At 47.9% G+C, this 22,672-nt stretch overlaps 1 protein-coding gene across 7 annotated transcripts in view; it reads right to left on the bottom strand.

Moving 5' to 3' along the window:
* Schip1 (Schwannomin interacting protein 1) overlaps positions 1 to 22,672 on the bottom strand; it is a 212,429-nt gene that overhangs the window by 31,748 nt on the left and 158,009 nt on the right. The window lies entirely within an intron of this gene.

Raw genomic sequence — 22,672 nt, 5'->3', positions numbered from 1 at the left:
ACAACCCTTGGGCACGACGGTACATGACCTTTGTGCACGAAGGTATGACCCTAAGGTCACGCCTTGATCACACAGGTCAGGTCAAAGGTCACGTATTCAACTCCGAACTATCGTACTGTCGGGGTTCAGTGGGGCTTAAGGGCTTAATCACTTTAAGGACCATGGGTCGTACGTAATCCATGTAGTTGAAGACACTAATGTCTATGTCCAAGGGAGGAACCACGGGAAGAGCACTGTTCAGGTCATCAGCGTGAAGACTCTGGCAAGTTTGGAGGATATTTCTGAAATGATTTAACCCAAGGACGTATTTTTTTTTCAGAGCTGATGTGTATCACTTTCTTCCTTCTGGTTCACTGCTGGGTCGAGATAGTCAAATACAGTGCCAAGTGTGTGGTAGGTATGTGGGGAGGAATGAACCCCTCCACAGGTGTCACTGTATCTTAAGAAACAAAAGAAGTGACAAAAATCAATATCATTCTAACCAGAAGTATGATATGATTTTTAAGATTTCGACTAAAAAAAAAAAAATGTATATTTTTAAATCAAATTCGGAGAGTGACTCCGAATTCCTGAGAGAGAGAGAGAGAGAGAGAGAGAGAGAGAGAGAGAGAGAGAGAGAGAGAGAGAGAGAGAGAGAGAGAGAGAGGGGGGGGGGAGAGGGGGAGGGAGAGAGAGGGAGAGAGAGAGAGAGAGAGAGAGAGAGAGAGAGAGAGAGAGAGAGAGAGAGAGAGAGAGAGAGAGAGAGAGAGAGAGAGAGAGCATGAGGGGTGGTTTGGGGGAGGGCCTAGCACAGCTGGTCCACGACGGTCAAGAGGTCTTAGTCATGGCCACTCAGCTTGGCCAGAGTCCAGGATAAAAAGCAGCTGGGGGAGGAAAGGTTAGAAATGATTCACTGACGAACTGGACCCCCGGCTGTACGACTTACGTCAGAGGACTTCGATGACTACCTTGACGCCCATCACGACCGCTCCTCCTCTATACCAAAAGCCACCTCGCACGTCTACGTAACCACAACAGTCATCAATACGGCATACAAAAAAGCGAAATTCAGACACACACATGCTATGTACCTGTCTCGCTGGCTTAGGATTGCACTGATGCTAATTTGAGACTGTACGTACGAGAGGTAAATAAAAAAAAACCTTCTTTTCATCCACCTCTTCCGCCCCTTCTTCTGTGCTACAGTGGTCTCCTTGACCTTCCCCTCACTGTGTCTGAGGGTATAAGGTATGTGTGTGTGTGAGGAGGCACAGACGATAGACCATGAGGCCAGCCAGGGCAAAACAGACGTGGGTATTCTCACGCCCTTCACTGCAGGAGGAAGAGGGTCTGTTTGTGGAACATAACAGACAGGGATGATAGTGCCATACATTTCTAGCTCCCTTGAGCACGACGATACGACCTTTGAGTACGACGGTACGACCCTTGGGCACGATGGTGCGACCCTTGAGCACGACGGTTCGATCCTAGAGCACGACGGTACGATCCTTGAGCAAGACGGTTCGATCCTACAGCACGACGGTACGATCCTTGAGTGCGACGATACGGTTCTTGGGTACGACGGTACGACCTTTGAGCACGACGGTGCGACCCTTGAGCGCGACGGTACGATCCTTGGGCACGACAGTACAACCCTTGAGCACGACGGTACGACCCACGAGCACGAACGTACGACCCTTGAGCACGACGATGCGACCCTTGAACACGACTGCATAACACTTGAATACGAAGGGCAAGATCCTTAAGTACGACCCTTGAGCACGACGATGCGCTCTTTATACCCAAGGGTCGTACCATGGTGCTAAAGGGTCGTCCCGTCGTGCTGAAGGGCCGCACCTCGTGCCAAGGTCAACAGGGAAGTGAAGAGTGAAAAGGATTAATCAAAATAATCAAAAGGGGACTGAGGCAAACTCCTCCAACGTTGATCTGGTACTTGGTTGATGAAATTCAACCCAAGTGAATGTGAAGCACTCGTGATGGCACACATGGTACGTCCACACGGTACACAAGTTACACGTGGTACACATGGTACCTGTGTGTGTGTGTGTGTGTGTGTGTGTGTGTGTGTGTGTGTGTGTGTGTGTGTGAGAGGGGGACTCAGGAGTTAACTTTATACCCAACTCGTCTCTAGGATCCTTCTCCAGGAAAACTGGTAAATGATAAAACTGCAGTGAAGTATACAGAGAGGGATGTGCTCATGTCCTACATTAGGCCAAAGCTAACAATATGCCTCTCATATTTGGTCATCGCACTTGAAGAAGTACGGAGAACTAATGAAGGAAATCCAGAGGAAGCCAGGAGAAACAGTGGCAGAATGAAGAGAGATGAGTTAGAGTGAGAAATTTAGAGACCTCAGATATATCCTTTATTAAAAGTAAAAGAGGGAGGAGCGACTTGATCACACTTTCTAAGTTTTCAAACCAGTATGATGATGTAAAACAGCGAGCAGGTCTTCGAAAGAAGCAAAGATAGAACAACCAGAGGAAATGACGTGAAACCAAGACACGAAAATTGTGAGTAAAAAAAGCTGTAAAGAAAAAAATACTTTTTTTTTCTATGATATGAGGATGGGTGGGTGAGTGAGTGGAGCAAGCTGAGGGAGGAGACTGCTTTCAAAAGTAGTATGATGGTAAGGATGATTTAGGAGATGGGTCTCCCCACACCAGCGTAGAACTCCCTCCCCCGTCCGCTGTATACAGAGAAGTACACTTACACTCATACACACAAACACACAACCACAACAGTACTAGACTCATACAAGCTCATACGGACCGATGATGAATAGCTTCGTCCTAACCATTGTGAACATCACGAGCAATCAACGGAATAACAGATGATAACCTCAACTTCTCTGTTTATATACAGACTGTTAGACGACACCCACTCCCCACTTCTTAAACATATCCTGTTTACTCTTGGATGTCTTTCCCCTGTATATATCAAACCTTTGACTGTTGTTCATTCAATATGCTGTTAGTTTTTAACCTTTATAATCACCATTATCGTCATTATTATTGGTATTATCATTATTAAAATTATCATTATTATTATCATTATTATCATTATTATTATCATTATCATCATTACAATTATTATCATTATTATTATTATTATTATTATTATTATTATTATTATTATTATTATTATTATCATTATTATCATCATTATTACTATTATTATTATTATCATTATTATTACTATCATCATTATCATTACTATAATTACTAGCTTATTCAGCTGGCCTGGGGTACATAGAAACAGCAAATATATAAAAAAAAATATCAGTGGCTGTCAAGTCCGTGGCGACACTGACGACGATAAAGACAAGACCTTGGCGACACTGGCGACGAAGATACGAACACCCCGGATGTCCAGGAGATACTGGCCTCCCGAACCCTCCCAGGCTCAGGATATTCCCCATGAGGCGTCCTCCAACTCTCCCAGGCTCAGGATATTCCCCATGAGGCGTCCTCCCACCTTCCCAGGCTCAGGAAATTCTCCAGAGGTGTCGTAAACACAGACCCACGAAGATAGGGTCTCATGGCGCCACCACAGCTGTGATGGCTCACCGCTGAGGGGGAGTAAACACTTACCAGGTGGCGGAGCAGGTGGCAGGTGGCTGGAGGGGGGAGAGGGAAAGGTGAGGAGGAGGGGAGGCCTCAGCCGGTGCCCTTCCCCCTCCCAAGGGAGAAGGAAGACATCACTAACTACTACTGGCCTTGCTGGACCCTTCCCTCCTTCCTTACGACTGCTAGTGGCACACCAAAACACACAACAGGACACATTTCAGTGGGTCAAAAAGGGGGGGTGGAGGGCGTGATGTCTAGACGAGACGAGACGAGAGAGAGAGAGAGAGAGAGAGAGAGAGAGAGAGAGAGAGAGAGAGAGAGAGAGAGAGAGAGAGGTTCTCTCTCTAAAGGAGGCGGGAACGAGCTACAAACCTGAGCGAAAAAGAAGAAATAAAAAAAGAGTTCTCGCTCGCCAAAAGAAAACGGACCCGTCCAAATATCACTTAGTGGGGAAGAAGAAGAAAAAGGGAAAAAAGAACCATCAACTAGGCTGAAAACAATCTTAAAACGGCTCTATCCTTAGGCAAAAACAAATTAAGGAACAAAGTAAAGCAGAAATGGCTTAAATTCACAACAACTTGCAGACATTAGAGACAGTATGGAGTGTACGGAGGGGAAATAGAAAAGATCCTGAGCGAGTACCTCCAAGTTGTAGCAGACCAGCGCGGATGGCGTGGTTATGAGGGGGTCTTCGAGCCACGGGTCTCCATCAGCCTGATTGATTAAAGGAGCGAGGCTGCAGCTTGGCCCGGGGGGCCAAGCTATAGTACGGGTAGAAGACCTCCGACGCCAGTGTTGGTTGCCATAGATACATACATCGCTTACTTCGAAGAAACTAACGGAATTTTATATTAGTACCCTACGGTCGACTCATGGCTTGAGTGAGGACTCGATATGTATTAGGTGACACATACAGTAATGCTTGACCGGTCGGTCGGTCTTACATGACCGGACCGCTCACGGCATATCTGATAAGGACGCTGGTGGGTGGGTAAGCGCCATCTAACCTCCCTCTACATCATCAGTACATGTGATCCTAATTCACACCTTGAATCAGCCTGCCTCTGACGTACATCCAGTGAAACCTTAAAGTACCCAAGCCACATCTATGTAACTTGTCATATAAGCTACTGTACCCATCTCCTGAATGGGTACAGAGCTACACTGTAACATATGCCAATTTTTTTTTTTAAACCAGTGTGGACTTCAGTGACTAAATGCTTTCACCCGATCAACCACTCCAGTTTCCTTTAAGGTGCGCCAGACACACAGCCTCTGACATCACACACATACGCACACACACACATATACACACACACACACCCCACCCACACACACATATCCTCAACCCACGATGACCAGTGCATTAGAGTGAAACATGGACCTCCACACTTATGTAAATGTTTCTCACTTTTTCACTTGGCACATTCGAATCATGTACACAATATACACAAAGCTGCTTTCATAGCATCCAATCCTATATGCATCAACAGTTTCCCTATCGTCCTTGTACCCTATACTGCGTCAGACATAGATTCTATGAACTTACCACTATACTGCCACACATCTCCTCAGCCAACCTATTATCTACCTTACCTTCTAAAAACCATATCATCTTTAGGAGACTTTCGTCCTAGAGTCTTTCTAAAATGCTATCCTTACACCCAACATCCTTCTCACGTCTATAACCTCTGATACCAAATATCTTACGTGAGTTAATCCATCCTCTACTGCTCCTATTCTTTTGCCTATCCCCGATCTATGTACCCATAGGGCGCACAGCCATACACCAGCGCTCTCTTAATGCAAACTTACCGTACACGCTAAGCTTAAGCTTCATCCACTCAGCAAAGCCTTCAGTGGAACCCTAGTTCGTCTCCAAGGCTCCCAGATATACTCTAGGTATGCTGTGGGTATCTTCCGGGTATACTCCTAATTGAGTTCTACCTCCACGCATCTACACTCATCTACAACTACCAGTTCATTATCATTCAGGTAGACGGTAGATTATCATCATTATCAAATTTATTACGAATAAAGTAACCCCAGTCAGGGAGCAGCCTGGCCCCCACAAGAGCCCTCCCTAGCCTCCTCCAGCAGTGTCCTCCCCTCTCCCTGGCCCCCAGCAGTAGCCTTCCCTCTCCCCCTTGGCCTCTAGCAGTGTCCCCTCCTCCCCTGGCCTATCACCAGTGCTCTCCCCTACCCGCCTTGCGTCCAGCAATACCCGCCCTCCATCGCTTGATCCACCATCCCTCCACCTACATAGTTCTTTTTATATACATACGTCATGGTGGCCAAGTTTGATACCATTCTGAGGGTCGAGCGACGACGGAGACGAGTGTGAGAGCGTGATACAGCACCAAGGGGGCAGAGGGTGTCCGGGGGTAGAGTGGTGCCGCCCCCTCGTGCTTTCCCTGGGGGTGATGGTTTATGTTGCGAGGCGGAGCATGTGTTATGCTCCTCCTCCTGACTCGGGTGTGTCTCACTCTGCCTGTTTTGTCGCTGCTTCCCACCATATGCCAAAGGAGAGGTTGGTTTGAAATGAGCTCATGTGAGGGTGAGAGAAACGAGAGAGGCTACCTTTTTGAACACGACAGTACTACGGCCTTTGAACACGGTGCTCTTACGCCGTTGGGTCATGAAAGCCTACATGATCATGGGTCGTCCCGTCGAGCTCAAGGGGGTCTGTGATGAAGGAAGTGTCGTCAACTTGGGGAGCTGACGACGCTGTCAAGATCTGTCTGTCGCGAGGGACATCTCCCACGGAGGGCCCGGGGTGTTGACGAGCCTGTGTGGGAGGTCACGGTGTCACCGTCTGCTGAGACGTAAGGGGGAGGGGAGCACTTCTAGCCACCCGGATGGTGGAGCCATGGCCGCCTCGCTGCCACCCACGACAGGAGGTTCCTGGACACTGTCGACGGTCAATATAAAAGGTTTAACCCCACAGGACGATTCTCTCTCTCTCTCTCTCTCTCTCTCTCTCTCTCTCTCTCTCTCTCTCTCTCTCTCTCTCTCTCTCTCTCCCTCTCCCTCCCTCTCTCTCTCTCCCTCGTCTGAAGCACCAGTCGGTGCTAATATCGCCCTCTGTATCTTCAGAGACTTTAAAAAAGAATATAACTAAACGACTTAATCCCACGAGACGATTCCGGTAATAAAATTGCCATACAGACGCTCAATGATGGTTCTCCTTGTTGACACGGAGAGGATGGTGCCCCAGGACACAGGAACAAGTCCTGGCGATCGTGTGGCTCAAGGAGTCGAAGGTGAAAACCAGGGTTGTCCGGGACGCGACAGAAAGTGACACATGAACTTTAGGGAGAGAACCCAGCCGTCTGAAGTACCATAAACTCTGGTGAATATAAGGGATGACAGGCATGACAAGCGACATGCACTCTCTCTGGTGAATACAGGGGTGACAGGGATGATAAGCGACACACGCACACACACTCCCTCTCTCTCTCTCTCCTCACACACCTCTCGACAACTGCTTAGTTACACACCTTGTACACACACATACACGCACTCACGCACACCTCTTACTTCTACAGGTACACACCTCTGGACCACACGTCTCCATTAGTGTGGTAAAATATTACACAAACCAGTACTTAAAAAAACGTTCACAGGGACTTTGGAAAAAGTCCTTAACAGGGGTACCTCACGTACCGACCTACAGACGGGTCATCGGTGTTTAATATGCTGCAAAAACAAGAGCCAAGTTGACCAGAGATTTGTACTAGGAGTGGAAATCTTGGACGACCATCTAGAAGGTTTCCTACAGTCCAACGAGGCAGGAGCTGACGGGCGAGGTGTGAGGGGACAGAAGGTGTCACACAAGACGCTATCATGGTGTCCAGTTGACGTCACTAGCAACTCTGGTCAACCACTTACACACACACACACACACACACACACACACGGGTCCTGGCGCCAGGCGTCCGCAGTTCGCCACAGGAAGGGTGATTACCCGCCCCCCCCCCGATTCACACCCCCGGATTTCCTTTCCTAGTGTTTATTCCAACACAGTGACTCGCTAACACAAACAAGTCAATCTAGGGCTACGGTAATCTTCCATACCGTTGCTTGAGTGTAGCGTTGCTTGAGTGTACTTTCTCCAGGGGTGTTTCACCATAACTGGAAGAAAGGAATGGAAAGTTACTTCTCTTGATCAAGAGCTGTAAGACCCCCGACCCCTCTCTCTCCTCCTTTCTCCGACGTGTTTCGGAGAGACCCGAATGTTCCCATCCAATACACCTTCCCTGTAAAGCGTCACCATAACAAGCTGGGTCACAGCTTACAATGGCAGACCAAAGACTGAGATCAGATACCTTACAGCCAGTGACCCCGTTACAGGTCAACTGCTTCTTTCTCTTAAACTATTTGCTCTAACGTGTCTGTACGTATCTGTGGGGCACAAGTGTAGATGTCTGAGTCACTCCCCACCCCATCCCACACACACACACACACACACACACACACACACACACCACTGTGGCGTGAGCTCAGGTGCCGATGATGTGAGGAAACTAATCGAGCGTGATCAAAAGCCTGACATGAGGCAGTAAAGTTAGCCAACAACCTCAGTGAGTTGGTTAAAAAAATTTTTTTTAACATTTTGAATTGAGGTCGGAGGGTTCGATAGCACTAATATGGACGGTGCGTGAGGATATAGGTGCTGGGTACGTGGAAATGGTAGACGTACACATACTCAGATGGAGGAGAGACAGACGAAGAGAGACAGACGCGTATGGCGAGGTGAGTATACCTCAATCTCTACCTCGATTCCAGCAATCAAAAGGGAACCTGGAGAGGAACTGGATGAAGCCTATCTACTTGAGCCAGTAAGAGCGGGTGTCAGGGTAATCGGCAGATGACATTCGTCCATCTTCTAGTGGGGAGAGATGGGTCAGGGAGCATGGGGCAGAGAGGTAATTGCTCCTGCTCTCTCTCTCTATACCTCCTTCCTCATCAGCTTGTTTTCCTCCCCCGTCAATATGCCTCCCTCCCTCAAGTCTTCCTCCTTCAGCCCGGCCCTACACCATGTAAGATCAAAGAAAAATCTTGTCCTCCCCCCTTCACTATCTGATGGGTCCTGGCCAGCCTTCTCTTTTATCCAGAAGATTACCCATCAAGCTTAAGGTGCTGTTGTCTGGGCCACCATACGGGAGGAGAGAGCCACAGTGGCCTCTGATGGCCACACGTCCCTTCCTAGTTGTGATTTCGTGTTTGCCCAAAACTGCAGACTTACTGACCTGATGCAGGTGTTGACGCCTCTGTGCTGTCTAGGGTGGCTGGGGAGGGAAAGATAGAGACACAGAGCATGAGGATGTGGCCCGATAAAAGTAGGTGTGAGAACACACCATCGAACCCACTGTGAGTCTGTCAGAGCACTGAACACACTGAAAGACTTGAGAACACGACACTGAACACACTGAGTCTGTGAAAACACGGCACTGAACACACTGAGAATACGTGAGAACAAGGCACTGAACACACTAAGAATACGTGAGAACATGGCACTGAACACACTGAAAGTCTTTGAGAACACGGCACTGAACACACTGAAAGTTTTTGAGAACACGGCACTGAACACACTGAAAGTTTTTGAGAACACGGCACTGAACACACTGAAAGTCTTTGAGAACACGGCACTGAACACACTGAAAGTTTTTGAGAACACGGCACTGAACACACTGAAAGTTTTTGAGAACACGGCACTGAACACACTGAAAGTTTTTGAGAACACGGCACTGAACATACTGAAAGTCTCTGAGAACACGGCACTGAACACACTGAAAGTTTTTGAGAACACGGCACTGAACACACTGAAAGTTTTTGAGAACACGGCACTGAACACACTGAAAGTCTTTGAGAACACGGCACTGAACACACTGAAAGTTTTTGAGAACACGGCACTGAACACACTGAAAGTTTTTGAGAACACGGCACTGAACACACTGAAAGTTTTTGAGAACACGGCACTGAACATACTGAAAGTCTCTGAGAACACGGCACTGAACACACTGAAAGTTTTTGAGAACACGGCACTGAACACACTGAAAGTTTTTGAGAACACGGCACTGAACACACTGAAAGTTTTTGAGAACACGGCACTGAACACACTGAAAGTCTCTGAGAACACGGCACTGAACACACTGAAAGTTTTTGAGAACACGGCACTGAACACACTGAAAGTCTGTACGAAAACGCAATTGAACACAATCAGACTGCAAGAACACGGCACTGAACACACAGAGACGGATACAACATCAATACATATCGACCTTATTGTCGCGTCCATAACCCGGATACAGGAAAAAATTAACCATGGACGGAAATGCTCAAAGAATACCTGGAGTAGTTTGGGATCTTCTAAACCCTACACCGCGAACTGGGCCTAGGCCGCTGGGTTGGGTCGTTGGTCGACCAAGCTGTTGGAAGCCGAAGACCCCAACCTTAAGAGTGTGGCTTAGGAGTAACAAACGAAATCAGACGTAAACCCCAAACCCTAAGAGAACCCATGCACACAGGAGGGCATCACACCGAGTACAACAATGTCTTTACGAACATAAGCTGAGACCCGGATTTTTAAAGTCAGAGGGTATTCCACTTCTGCGAAGTCTAAGAGGTTCAGTGAAGGGGTGCTGGGGTGGCTAATACAGAATAGGGAAATATACGCGAGGAGTTGAATGCCAGGTTTCAAAGTAAATCAACAATGAAGGATGCATAACCATGGCTCTAATTACTCGTCATATACACTTATGGAGTTTAGAGAAACGCTCGGGAGCCCATCTACGATATTGCTCGGGGAGTAATCAGAGCCAAGGGAGTAGAAAAAGAGAGAAAAGTAGTGCCTATTTTTTTCAGAGGGACGATAGAGATATAACACTATACGTGTCTACCACTAATCAGAAAAGTGATCAGTGAAATTCACTCATACCAAATGCAGACTGGCGAAGACTTGAGTCAGCGGATTGAGGCCAGGCTATGCCTGACCTCCCACAGGACAGATTACAAGAGGACTCGTGGTGTTGGGGGCTGATCAGAACCACAATGAACTAGTGATCGCGAACTACATGTAAACTACACATCAAGTACATACAGACCAACCGATATCAGGACTACCTCCACGAAAATGGATAATAGGAAAAAAAAAAGATATGTAACATACATTAAACCCACACTCAAGTGTGAACTACTAGTTTGGATATCACTTAAGTACACATACAAAGATGATAGAGAAGGTCTAACGGAGGATAATTATAATGACATGGGAAGTCCGCTAAGCTGCAGAGAAAGGATGGGAGCATCAGTAACACGTAGCCTCACTTGATGACTGTAACAGGAACAGTAACACACGTAACATCACCTACTGACTGTACCAGGAATAAGTAATACACATAGCCTGACCCAGTACCAGGAGCAAATAACACACGTTGCCTTACCCAGTACCAGGAGCAAGTAACACACGTAGCCTTACCCAGTACCAGGAGCAAGTAACACACGTAGCCTTACCCAGTACCAGGAGCAAGTAACACACGTAGCTTTACCCAGTACCAGGAGCAAGTAACACACGTAGCCTTACCCAGTACCAGGAGCAAGTAACACACGTAGCCTTACCCAGTACCAGGAGCAAGTAACACACGTAGCCTTACCCAGTACCAGGAGCAAGTAACACACGTAGCCTTACCCAGTACCAGGAGCAAGTAACACACGTAGCCTTACCCAGTACCAGGAGCAAGTAACACACGTAGCCTTACCTTCATCATACTCGTCGTCGTACTCGAAGTCGTTCATGTTGGAGAAGTCGAAGTCGGACTTGACGAGTCGCCTCAGTGGCTCAACTGCTCGGCTGATGATGTTCATCTTGAGCAGGCCGAGGACCGCTGGCCCGCGAGGGGACCACTGGCCCGCGAGGGGACCACTGGCCCACGCGAGGGGACCACTGGCCCACGCGAGGGGGGACCACTGGCCCACGTGAGGACCACTGGTCTACCTGAGGGGAACCACTGGTCCCAGTGAGGGGGACTACTGGTCTATGCGAGGGGGGACCACTAGTCTATGCGAGGGGGGACCACTGGCCTACCTGAGGGGACCACTGGCCCACGCGAGAGGGACCACTTGGCCCGTGTGCCTCACAAGAACAGGTCAACCCAAATTCACGATAAAGAACACCATTTTCATGTTCAGTTTTGACGTATTTCTACACTATGTTCTTATCTCTCCTTCCCAGTTCACAGATCTGTAATTCTGGCCACGTTTGTGGCTACAGCAAGCTGTATTTTCTCATACAGTATCTGCTACAGTATCTGCTGAAATGTTAATTCATAGAATAATTCGTCTGAACTTTCACTGAAGAAGATATAAAAAGATTTATATGACGCGAATGTATCTATCAAAATCACGAATGTATGAATTTCATACATTGTTTCGCATTCCCAACAGCATCTAGCAGTTGCTGTATCCGTCCACGATAGCCAGGAAGAGGGTGTGCTATCGTCCAAGATATTCTTGAGTAGTCGGAAGATACCGGCGAAGACTTGGTGAAATCTTCGGGGGGGAGGGTCTTCACTGAGAGCGCCCAGGGGTGTGTTATTGTTCAAGATCACCTGGAACATCCACCTGTGTGCTCATCGCTCAGGATAACCCAAAGTAGGCAAGGTTGCTGTCTGTCATCCTAGATATCACAGAACAGTCAGAGGGTGTGTTATCGTCAGGGAGGGAACGTAAAGGAAAAGAAATCTCGTAAAAATTGATTCCCAAATGGGGTTCGCAGCACTAACTCAGAGGCACATTTACCCAGGTTCAGCCCACTGATACCACGTCGTCCCCTGTATACCACATCGTTCCAGTTCGTTCTATCCCCAGCACTCCCTGTACCCTCTTGCATGCTCAGGCCCCGAACCTTTAAAGCTGTTTAGATGGAACTTGATATTAGTCGAAGAAGTTCCAGTCATAAGCAAAAAAAAAAAAAGATTATGAATACATTTCTCAGGCAAAGAAATGCAGGACGGTACACACAGCGGGGTAAAAAGAGGTTTGTGGACCACGAAATGAAGAGGTAGGAAAGCACTGATCCCTAAGACGTAAAGTGATGACAGAACAACACTGTACAGTGATAGAGGCGGGGCGGGACGGTGAGATATGGTGCCTGGGGATTACCATTAATTAGCTCCATCTGGAACGGGTTGACGAGGGGCAGGGGAGGAGAGGCCTGCCTGGCTCTGGTCCACACCAACCATCCAGTCACTCCTTCACATCCTAATGATCCAAGCCTCTACACGACTCCCGTTGGTTGGAATTTCACCTTCATGTGTTTAAAGGTAATTCTCAATGCCATACATGCTCTCTCTCTCTCTCTCTCTCTCTCTCTCTCTCTCTGTATAGGGCCCGTGTGACTATGGTGTTACCGGACTCCGCGTGCTTGCTAGAGGTGATATAGCGGGTATAACATCGTTAAAGAAGGCTGTATCACAACCAGGAGTACAGTCCCGTCAAAGAACGTATCACTCCAAAGGAGCCTACGTTTCCCAGCAACTTGAAGTAGCGTAGCCTATCGAAAGGTAGACAGGTCCAAGATAACAAAAAACTCTTTCATAATAATTTTTCTTGGGAATATATATATATATACATACATAATATATATATATATATATATATATATATATATATATATATATATATATATATATATATATATATATATATTGGAAAGGATCACAATTTTGCGCGTGATCAAGATATTCCTATGAGTCCACGGGGAAAATGAAACACGAAAAGTTCCCAAGTGCACTTTCGTGTAATAATCACATCATCAGGGGAGACACAAGAGAGAAATATAACAGTCAGTTGATATACATCGAAGAGACGAAGCTAGGACGCCATTTGGTAAACATGTGATTTCGTGTTTCGTGTTTCATTTTCCCCGTGGACTCATAGGAATATATATATATATATATATATATATATATATATATATATATATATATATATATATATATATATATATATATATATATATATATATATATATATATATATATATATATATATATATGATTCATGTTAAATATCTCATCTGATCGCATTCTTTCCTTTGTGTTCAAAGCTCCAGCCACGGACAAAGGGCCTCATCAAGGACGGGCCTTAAATGAAGCACAGAAAATGGCTAAATCAGCGGAGATGTGAATACTGAAGGAGGAGTCCCATCTGTGAAGTTAGATCCCTTGCCCGACACCAGGGGCCAGGACGCAATTCCCTTATGATCGACGTTCATTTGTCTATCCCTTGCTCAACAACCTCTTTTTAAATCAGTAATTGAGATACCGATGGCTAATGAGGAATTTGCGACAGTGTTTTGTCTCTTTCGTGGGTGGAGCGAAGAGATGGGTGGGCCTGTTGAAGACCACACCCCCCTTGCACCTGCCCAACGCAGGTGTAACCCACTCCACCACCACAGGTGCCTAACTCATTACCCACGAACAGACAGACCACCTCAGGTTTACATCTGGAAGTAGGGACTTCCCTTCTCCTCTGTGGCCAGCAGCAGTGTGAGCAACACAAGTGTTCCTCTCCCAGGCCTAGTGTGTCCTTGGCTCTCTGACTCACACTTGTCATCCTGCCTGCCTCCCTCCCATCCTCCCCTGCCAGAGCCGCTCCCCCCTCCTCCCCCCATCCCTTGCGGTGGTCCTAAAACAGCTGAAGGTCGCGCGGCGCGCCGGGGGCCCCCTCCCGACCCCTTCGTACCCGGTTCGGGGTTGAGTGGTGGCGGTTGGGAGGGAAGGGGGTAGCGTGTGTGTGTGTGTGTGTGTGTGTGTGTGTGTGTGTGTGTGTGTGTGTGTGTGTGTGTGTGTGTGTGTCAAGTGACACACTGGGGGGGAGGAAGGGGGATCAACAAGGCACATCAGGAAGGCACACAGAATACGTCCCCACCAAACCACCCAACACCCAAGCACTTCAGCAATACATACACCATACGAATGTACACCATCATCTGGTTCTCGTCTCTGCCTTATCCTGTCCAACCCCTTTTCCTTTCCTCACCCTCAAACCACCCAATCTCAGAGAGAATAAGAACAACGAGGCCTACAGTTATGTCGTATTCTCACCATACGTTACCAATTTAGGTCCCTTGTATACGGCTTTGCCAGCTGGATATATGATGTAAGTTGTGGGAGCGTGGCCAAGATGTAGCAGTGTGGCCAAGACTTGACCATGTTGCGCCCACACACACCTACAGGAGGCCCTGCCTCATCCACATACTTCAATATGAGGTCATGCCTCACCCACACTTGTCAAAGTGAGCCCTTGCCTCATCCACACATTTTAACGTGAGGCCATGCCTCCCACTCATTCCATGCCGAGGGCATGCCTCACACACACACACTAACATAAGCCTTTACTTCACCCACACACACACACACACCAGCATGATGCCAAACTTCACCCACACAGACCAGCATGATGCCATACTCCATCCCCCACAGGCCAACACGAGGCTATGCTGCACCCACACATGGCCAGTCGTTCAAAGCATCAAGGCACACGACACTTGAGACGAAGGGGGGAGGGGTGTTACCCACATACTCTCCCAACAGGCAACGACTGACTCTAGGAGTCTAAACGACTGAATCTATGACTCTAGAACTGTAGTCTAGACGACTGACTCTCAGACGCCAGAGCACTGGCTCTCATTTTTCTGAAGATCCCAACCATTTTTTTCTTGCGACACCAGTTACCCCAGAAGCCTCAAGTATAAACAAACCAGAGCATCATCTCTTTTCCGTCTCTCCCTCCACGTCGATAACAAGACTACGTCCCTAACAGAGGTGTCGCCCCACGTTAACGGCAGAACTAGGTCCTCCGATAGGAGAAGAGAGATCGAAGGGTCACCCCATGTCGATGGTAAGACTAGGTACACCAGCAGAAGAGAGATCGGAGGGGCATCGCATGTCGAAGGTAGGACTAGGTCCTCCAGCAGGAGAAGAGAGATCGAAGGAGCACCCCATATCGAAGGGAGGACTAGGTCCTCCAGCATGAGAAGAGAGAGATCGGAGGGTCACCTTACATCGATGTTAGGATCAGGTCCTCCAGCAGTGGAGCAGAGATTAGAGGAACCCCCAAGAATAGGGCCCCTGGGCCGGCAGCGGACGTGGCGTCACAAGAATGTCCGCTCCTCATACTTGGAATGAGTGCCATGCGTCATAACCCTTTCCTGTTGCCCTGTTCACGTGGAGGGTGCCGTTCTTGACCCTGTTCCTTGGCCTGGCAACGACCAGGTCAACAGATATACCCAGGCTGTCCCTCCCTTCCCCGTACACACTCACACAAACGTCACGATAGTAGGGGAGGCAAAGACAAATATATTGAAGTCCACCGCTAAGTGCGTCACTATTAACGGTCCACAGACGTATTAACGGCAATTGAAGGAGTTGCCACTGCCTCCCAGGAACCATTTATACTTTCCTACTGTTCTCGTAACCGTCAGCCTCGACAGTTACTATCTTTACAACACATCGAAGACGAAGGACAGTAAAAACACCACACGTCAAGCAGGAACTTGACAGAAGGTGGTTACCTTACCACCAAATGCTTGGTCGAACGCGTATGGTAACCTGGCGGAGCCACAAGCGAGGCACTGGTCGCAACTGCAGCCTGAGGCGTGTGGCACTCCCTAGCCACATCCTATGACTTCACTTAGGGCCAGTCAGCCTGCGTGGGACGTGCCAGGATACACACAGATGAACACACATACCATACCTCCCTTACCTGACCCCCCTTAGCAATTACCCCAGTGGCCTCCATCACCGTACACTTGACTCGTGTTAAGTCAAGGAATGAAGTAGTTGCTCCTACCATACAAGATATGCGTTAGCGTTCTATCCATTACGATGTTTTGCCCCAGATACTTGAGAGGTGTCAGAACTCAGAGCCCTTTCATCTCTCTCCAGTCATTCCTTGGACCTCATCTCGTCATTCAGCACGAAGCCGCTGCATAGTTCTCGCCACCGTCGCCTCTTACCGCCAGAGATCCCTCGTCCCCGAGGTGCAGTTCGGCAACACAACCACATCGAGGCCGTCCGAGCTCGTACAAACCGCTGCAGGAACAAACCCCCATCCCAACCACTGTAAACATCTTGAATTATCCACAACGCCTGGGTGAAGATTGTCTTCCCCTTGTTACAGGCCCAGAGTGTCTACTGTGTGTGTGTTTTCTCAGCATATTTCTTTATCCTTCGGCCGCATTTTCCTCAATAAACATTTGATTACAATCATTATTCATTAAGTATTATTAGCATCATCATCATCATCATCATCATCATCTTCTTCTTCTTCTTCTTCTTCTTCTTCTTCTTCTTCTTCTACTACTACTACTACTGCTATTGCTGCTACTACTAATGTTAAGTACCCCAGATACTTTGGAAGTCTGTAAACACTGCCAACAGTAAACACTTCACGCATTATGTAACACTGTATACACTTCCATCACTGTGGCTCGGTTCCTGGTCCTTATGTGCATACTGTAGCCTCTCCTGCTTTACCCTTCTAAAGCATGGTAGAAGGGGTGAATTTTTTTCCTCTGGAAAGGACTCAAAACTCTCCAAAGCCCGTGGCTGTAGGATATCATGACGAGAAAGAAGGAAAACTTTGATATAGGTTATCTATTTTTCCCCTTTCTACATGTTCCGGCGTGGGCAAAGACATCACACGGGTCCTCGCGACACAGTTTTGAGTGTATAGATCTATCCTGAAACAAGTAGAGGAGACGACTGGTCTCACCCCCCAGGGGCAAAGCCGTGCCCGGAGCCATAACTTTCATCACGAACACCTTCTGTAGAGGAGGTACTGACTGTGTCGCATGTAGAGGCTGCCTGGGGTCGGGCCCGCGTGAGTTCGAGGTCCATCCAAGCTGGTCATGCTCCTCGTTTTTTTTTTTTTTTTTTTTAATTTTCCAAATGAAGGAACAGAGTAGGGGGCCAGGTGAGGGTATTCCCTCAAAGGCCCAGTCCTCTGTTCCTAACGCTACCTTGCTAACGCGGGAAATGGCGAATAGTATGAAAGAAAAAGAAAGATATATATATATATATATATATATATATATATATATATATATATATATATATATATATATATATATATATATATATATATATATATATATTGATATTGTAAATGAGACGGCCTTGATCAGGGCATTCAGTTGCCCTCCCGTCTCAGTTCACGTAAGACAAACCCTCCAAGACTGAGGACGTGCACCGTCATCACAGGGGCCTCACCGCACGTGACGCTGGCCAAGGCGGCCAGATCCCCGGTGGACACCACCGTCCTCCTCCTCCTCCTCTCTCTCTCTCTCTCTCTCTCTCTCTCTCTCTCTCTCTCTCTCTCTCTCTCTCCTGGTTGCCGTCTTGGCTCTCTCCCTCGTCCACCACTCGTGGGGCTCGCTGGCATTCAGTCTACGAGACACAACCCCCTTCTCCGTCTCACACAATCACACTCGACATCTCACGCAACTCAAACGTCTGTTTCGTTATCTTCAACTCTTGACTTTCCCCCTTTGCGGTGCGCGCTACGCGACGGCCCTGCGTGATGGCAGAACCTCGCCGTAAGTACTCGTAGCTAGGCTCTCTCTCTCTCTCTCTCTCTCTCTCTCTCTCTCTCTCTCTCTCTCTCTCTCTCTCTCTCTCTCTCTCTCTCTCTTTTTCATAGTGTTCGTGTCTAAACGTAATATACGCCTGTGTGACTGCTGAGGTGAGGGGCCCCATATTGGCAGGCGTTGCGGGAGCCACCCACACGTGTGTGTGTGTGTGTGTGTGTGTGTGTGTGTGTGTGTGTGCCACCCACACCAACACACCCACGCTGGTGTGCAGCAAGAGTGAGGAAGGGCAGGCGTGGCCGGGCGAAACCTCAACAGATAGAAACCATTACTCACCCACACGGAACAAACCCACGGCAGCCGCTCGACTTAGACACGGGTAAATCCTTCATAACTTGGTGCTGGCGAGGAGGGTGTGTGTGTGGAGGGTGAGGGCGTGTGTGGAAGGGTGAGGGTGTGTGGAGAGTGAGGGTGTATGTGGAGGGTGAGGGTGAGTGTGGACTCGCTGAGGGTGTGTGTGTGTAGTGTCAGGGTGTGAGAGAAGTGTCATGGTGTGTGTGGAGGGTGAGGGTGCGTGTGGAGAGTGAGGGTGTGTGTGTGGAGGGTGAGGGCGTGTGTGGAAGGGTGAGGGTGTGTGTGGACTCGGTGAGGGTGTGTGGAGAGTGAGTGTGTGTGGAGGGTGAGGGTGTGTGTGGAGGGTGAGGGTGTGTGTGGACTCGGTGAGGGTGTGTGTGTAGTGCCAGAGTGTGAGTGGAGCGTCAGGGTGTGTGTGGAAGGTGAGGGTGTGTGTGGAAGGTGAGGGTGCGTGTGGGTGGTGGGAGGGTGAGGGGTGCGGGAAGTGTATGGGTGCCTGTAGGGTAGCACGGAATGGCGGACCACAGTATACCCTGGCGCCCCTGGTAAGCTGGTTAGGCCCGGACGACGTCAATTTGGATCCCATTTTTGATAGGAACACATCTAGCAATTTGTTTTTTTGAATGGATTTTAGCGCCTCATGTCAGCTGCCTCTGGTGGACGAGTGAAATGCTTTTTCAATTGCCAGTGAGCGGTATCCCAAGGTCTACGAATTTCTTCTCTGAATAGGAACATCATCACTGTAATATCCGTTGTCCTTCGAATATGGAAGTTTTTAGGCGCAAAATCATCTCAGCTTGTCCTCGAGGGACGAGTGAAAGCAATAGAGTGAGGGATAAAGGACGATTGTGTTTGAAGAGGGAAGAGATAGAATATGATGGAGAGAGAGAGAGAGAGAGAGAGAAGAGAGAGAGAGAGAGAGAGAGAGAGAGAGAGAGAGATCAGAGAGAGAGAGAGAGAGAGAGAGAGAGAGAGAGAGAGAGAGAGAGAGAGAGAGAGATCAGAGAGAGAGAGAGAGAGAGAGAGAGAGAGAGAGAGAGAGAGAGAGAGAGAGAGAGAGAGAGAGAGAGAGAGAGAGAGAGAGAGAGAGAGAGAGAGAGAGAGAGAGAGAGAGAGAGAACACGCAAGTACGTTTTCGAGGGGCTGCTTCCACCACCTTCCAGTTCCTCAACTGTGGCGTCCCGCAGGTCATACGTATGGGGGTCCTCTGTTTTTTTCCCTCGTGTCTAATAGTGAATGAAATCCTACTTTCTCAGTGGGAGTAGGTCGACGACCCCCACCACTGAGCGTCAGAGTTCGTTAGCGGCTCTACCATCGTCTGCATCACTCAGCCATATTAGGCACCTTCAAACAACCCCAGGAAGTGGACCACTGCTATCAACCACATTGCTCTCGATCAAGCTATGACGGTAGCCTTGCACAGCCCCTTTCCATCAAGACACCATCCCATCCCCTATTGTCTGACTAGGTTCCAGCCTCCTTCTGGTTGTTCAGTCCACCAAGCATCATCCAACACCATCCCAACCCGTACTATCTGATTAGGCTCCAGACCCGACCCCCCTCTGGGTTGTTCATTCCACCAAGCTTTTCAGTATCACCTCTGAAAGACAGACTAAGCTGGTAGGAAGTTATGAGCACCATCATCAAATCGTTCACCGACCGTCTCTTGATTCTTTGTCGACTCAAGACACTTGGCCCTCCCTCCTCACCCACCTTCCACTTGAACACAGGATCAACATCTCCATAACTTAAATTCTTCCCTAGACTCACCTATGCCCTCCCTTTGCTTGGCCTTCTACCTGATACACAACAGGCACTATCATAGAAGGCGAAGAACGTGTCACATTCGATCAATCCTCGGTCCCACTTGCGCTGCTTACCCTTATCACCAGACGCTCCTGCAGTGGGCAACGGATACTCAACCCTACACAAATGTAAAGTGATGAAGATGAGAGAAACTAGACTGAACAGTGACTGCTCTCTGTGATGACAGAAATCTATCTGAGCGTCAAACTTCGGGACCAAACATTGTAAACTTCGAAGGACTGTGAAGGTGGTAAATCATACACTGACCGGTGTCAAAATCGCCATTAAGAACGTGGATAAGGAGGTGTCTGAGGCAAAAATCTACAACACTGATTTCAAAGGTAAATTAGGATTTACTTCACCACTCGTTCCTGTAACTCTAGCTGAGCTAAGGCGGCTGAGGACGGGGGAGACGGGAAGACTTGCCCGTGAGAACGACCTTACGCTTCCTGCTGGCTCGACTTGATATTCTTGATTGCAAAGAATACTTTGGACTACGTTAAGACCCGTCCGTTAAGAGCGGCGAGAGAACGCAACAGGGAAGCAACTACGAGTGAGGGAAAGGTGGGAAGGGACCACCACTCTCGTAGCAAAACAGACAGAGAGATTTAGAATAAGGAAAAGGGAAGAGATTGTCAATGTAGTGGTGGCTACTGAAGAAGTAGTGATATTTGCATGAAAGAATTAGTATGTCAAGTGACGTTGGCCCATAAAGAGAAAATCCTATGCCCGGTGCTGACAAACAAGTATAATTACACACACACACACACACACACACACACACACACACACACACACACACAGGCGCGGTTCGGCACCTCAATTACTGACGCTACCCCACTTCGTACAGACCCCATCCTAACAACTGCATCATCCACAAATCATTAGACGACATATTAGAGCTACGGCACCCTTTTGGCCACCGTCACCTCCTGCCAACTGAGATCCCTCGTCCCCGAGTTGCAGCTCGGCACCAAAAGCATCGCGTCTACCCCAGTCGGTGTACAGACAGCCACAGATTTGATTTGCGCCGGTGTCCACGGCAAATTTATGGTGCATCCCATGCTCATCCTGTGAGCGGTAGCGCAAAAGGATTACAAGGGAGGTCACAAAGGGTCTTAGTCAGATGCCAGTGGGTCGATATTACATCAGACCGCTACAGGAAACGCTCCATCTCAACCGCTGTGGATAGCATCATTGATCTCGAGATGTTTGGTGTGTCGAAACACCTTTTCCTCTCTCCACGACAACCATGAAAACTGATTCAGAAAATTGTTTAACTTATCATTATTACTATTAGGTAGTAGTAGTAGTAGCAACAGAAGTAGCAGTGGTAGTAGAAACAGTAGAAGTAGTAGTAGTAATAGTAGTAGTAGTAGTAGTAGTAGAGGTAGCAATAGTGGTAGTAGTAGAACTATCATCATTATTATCATTATCATTAGTAGTAGTGGTAGTTGTAGTAGTAGTAGTAGTAGTAGTAGTAGTAGTAGTAGTAGTAGCAGTAGCAGTAGCAGTAGCAGCAGCAGCAGCAGTAGTAGTAGTAGTAGTAATAGTAGTAGTAGTAGTAGTAGTAGAAGAAGAAGAAGAAGAAGAAGAAGAAGAAGAAGAAGAAGAAGAAGAAGAAGAAGAAGAAGAAGAAGAAGAAGAAGAAGAAGAAGAAGAAGAAGAAGAAGTCGTAGTAGAAGTAGTAGTAGTAGTAGTAGTAGTGGTAGTAGTAGTAGTAGTACAGAAATAAACATTAGTAGCAGAAGTAGTTAATAGTGGTTGTATGATAATCATTATCATTATACGCCATTTTCCAAATATACGTATTCAAAAAGGCCAAAATTAAAAATTATGAACCATTCACTAAATTCACCGTTTGAATCACCCTGGACCAGAAGCCCTTGAAAGCTGGTCAGGTAACTTCGAGGTAGCGAGTGAAGAATGTTTCGAGCAAGAGCTTAAGAGTGGGAAGGCTGGCTTGGCTAGGCTGCCGGTCACCCACGGACCTGGCTGCTCGACCGTGAGTGTAGTAGTAGTACTGCCAACGTCCACGACTCCATCCATCAGTGTTGCAAACACCAGCGTTTCTGATCTCTTTATTTAGCGATGTCTATGATCTAGTTGGTAACTACTTTCACGGCCGTCTGGGGACTCAATCCTTGCCAGAAGCTACAGTCAAGGCTGTCTGGGGACCAACCCCGCTAGGAGCCAGAGCCACAAGCGTCTGGGGACACAACCCAGGCCGGGAACCACAGTCCCAGCCGTCTGAAGACATCACCACCACACGCTAACCTTACCAGCAGACTGCTTGAACCTCACACTTCAAAAATTCACACTTAAATCACCAGTCTTACAGACGTTTCTT

This window comes from Panulirus ornatus, chromosome 35 (assembly GCF_036320965.1).
Source record: "Panulirus ornatus isolate Po-2019 chromosome 35, ASM3632096v1, whole genome shotgun sequence".
Taxonomy (NCBI): Eukaryota; Metazoa; Arthropoda; class Malacostraca; order Decapoda; family Palinuridae; genus Panulirus; species Panulirus ornatus.
Note: the sequence above shows the minus strand (reverse complement) of the source record. Positions and strands in the feature narration are given on the sequence as shown.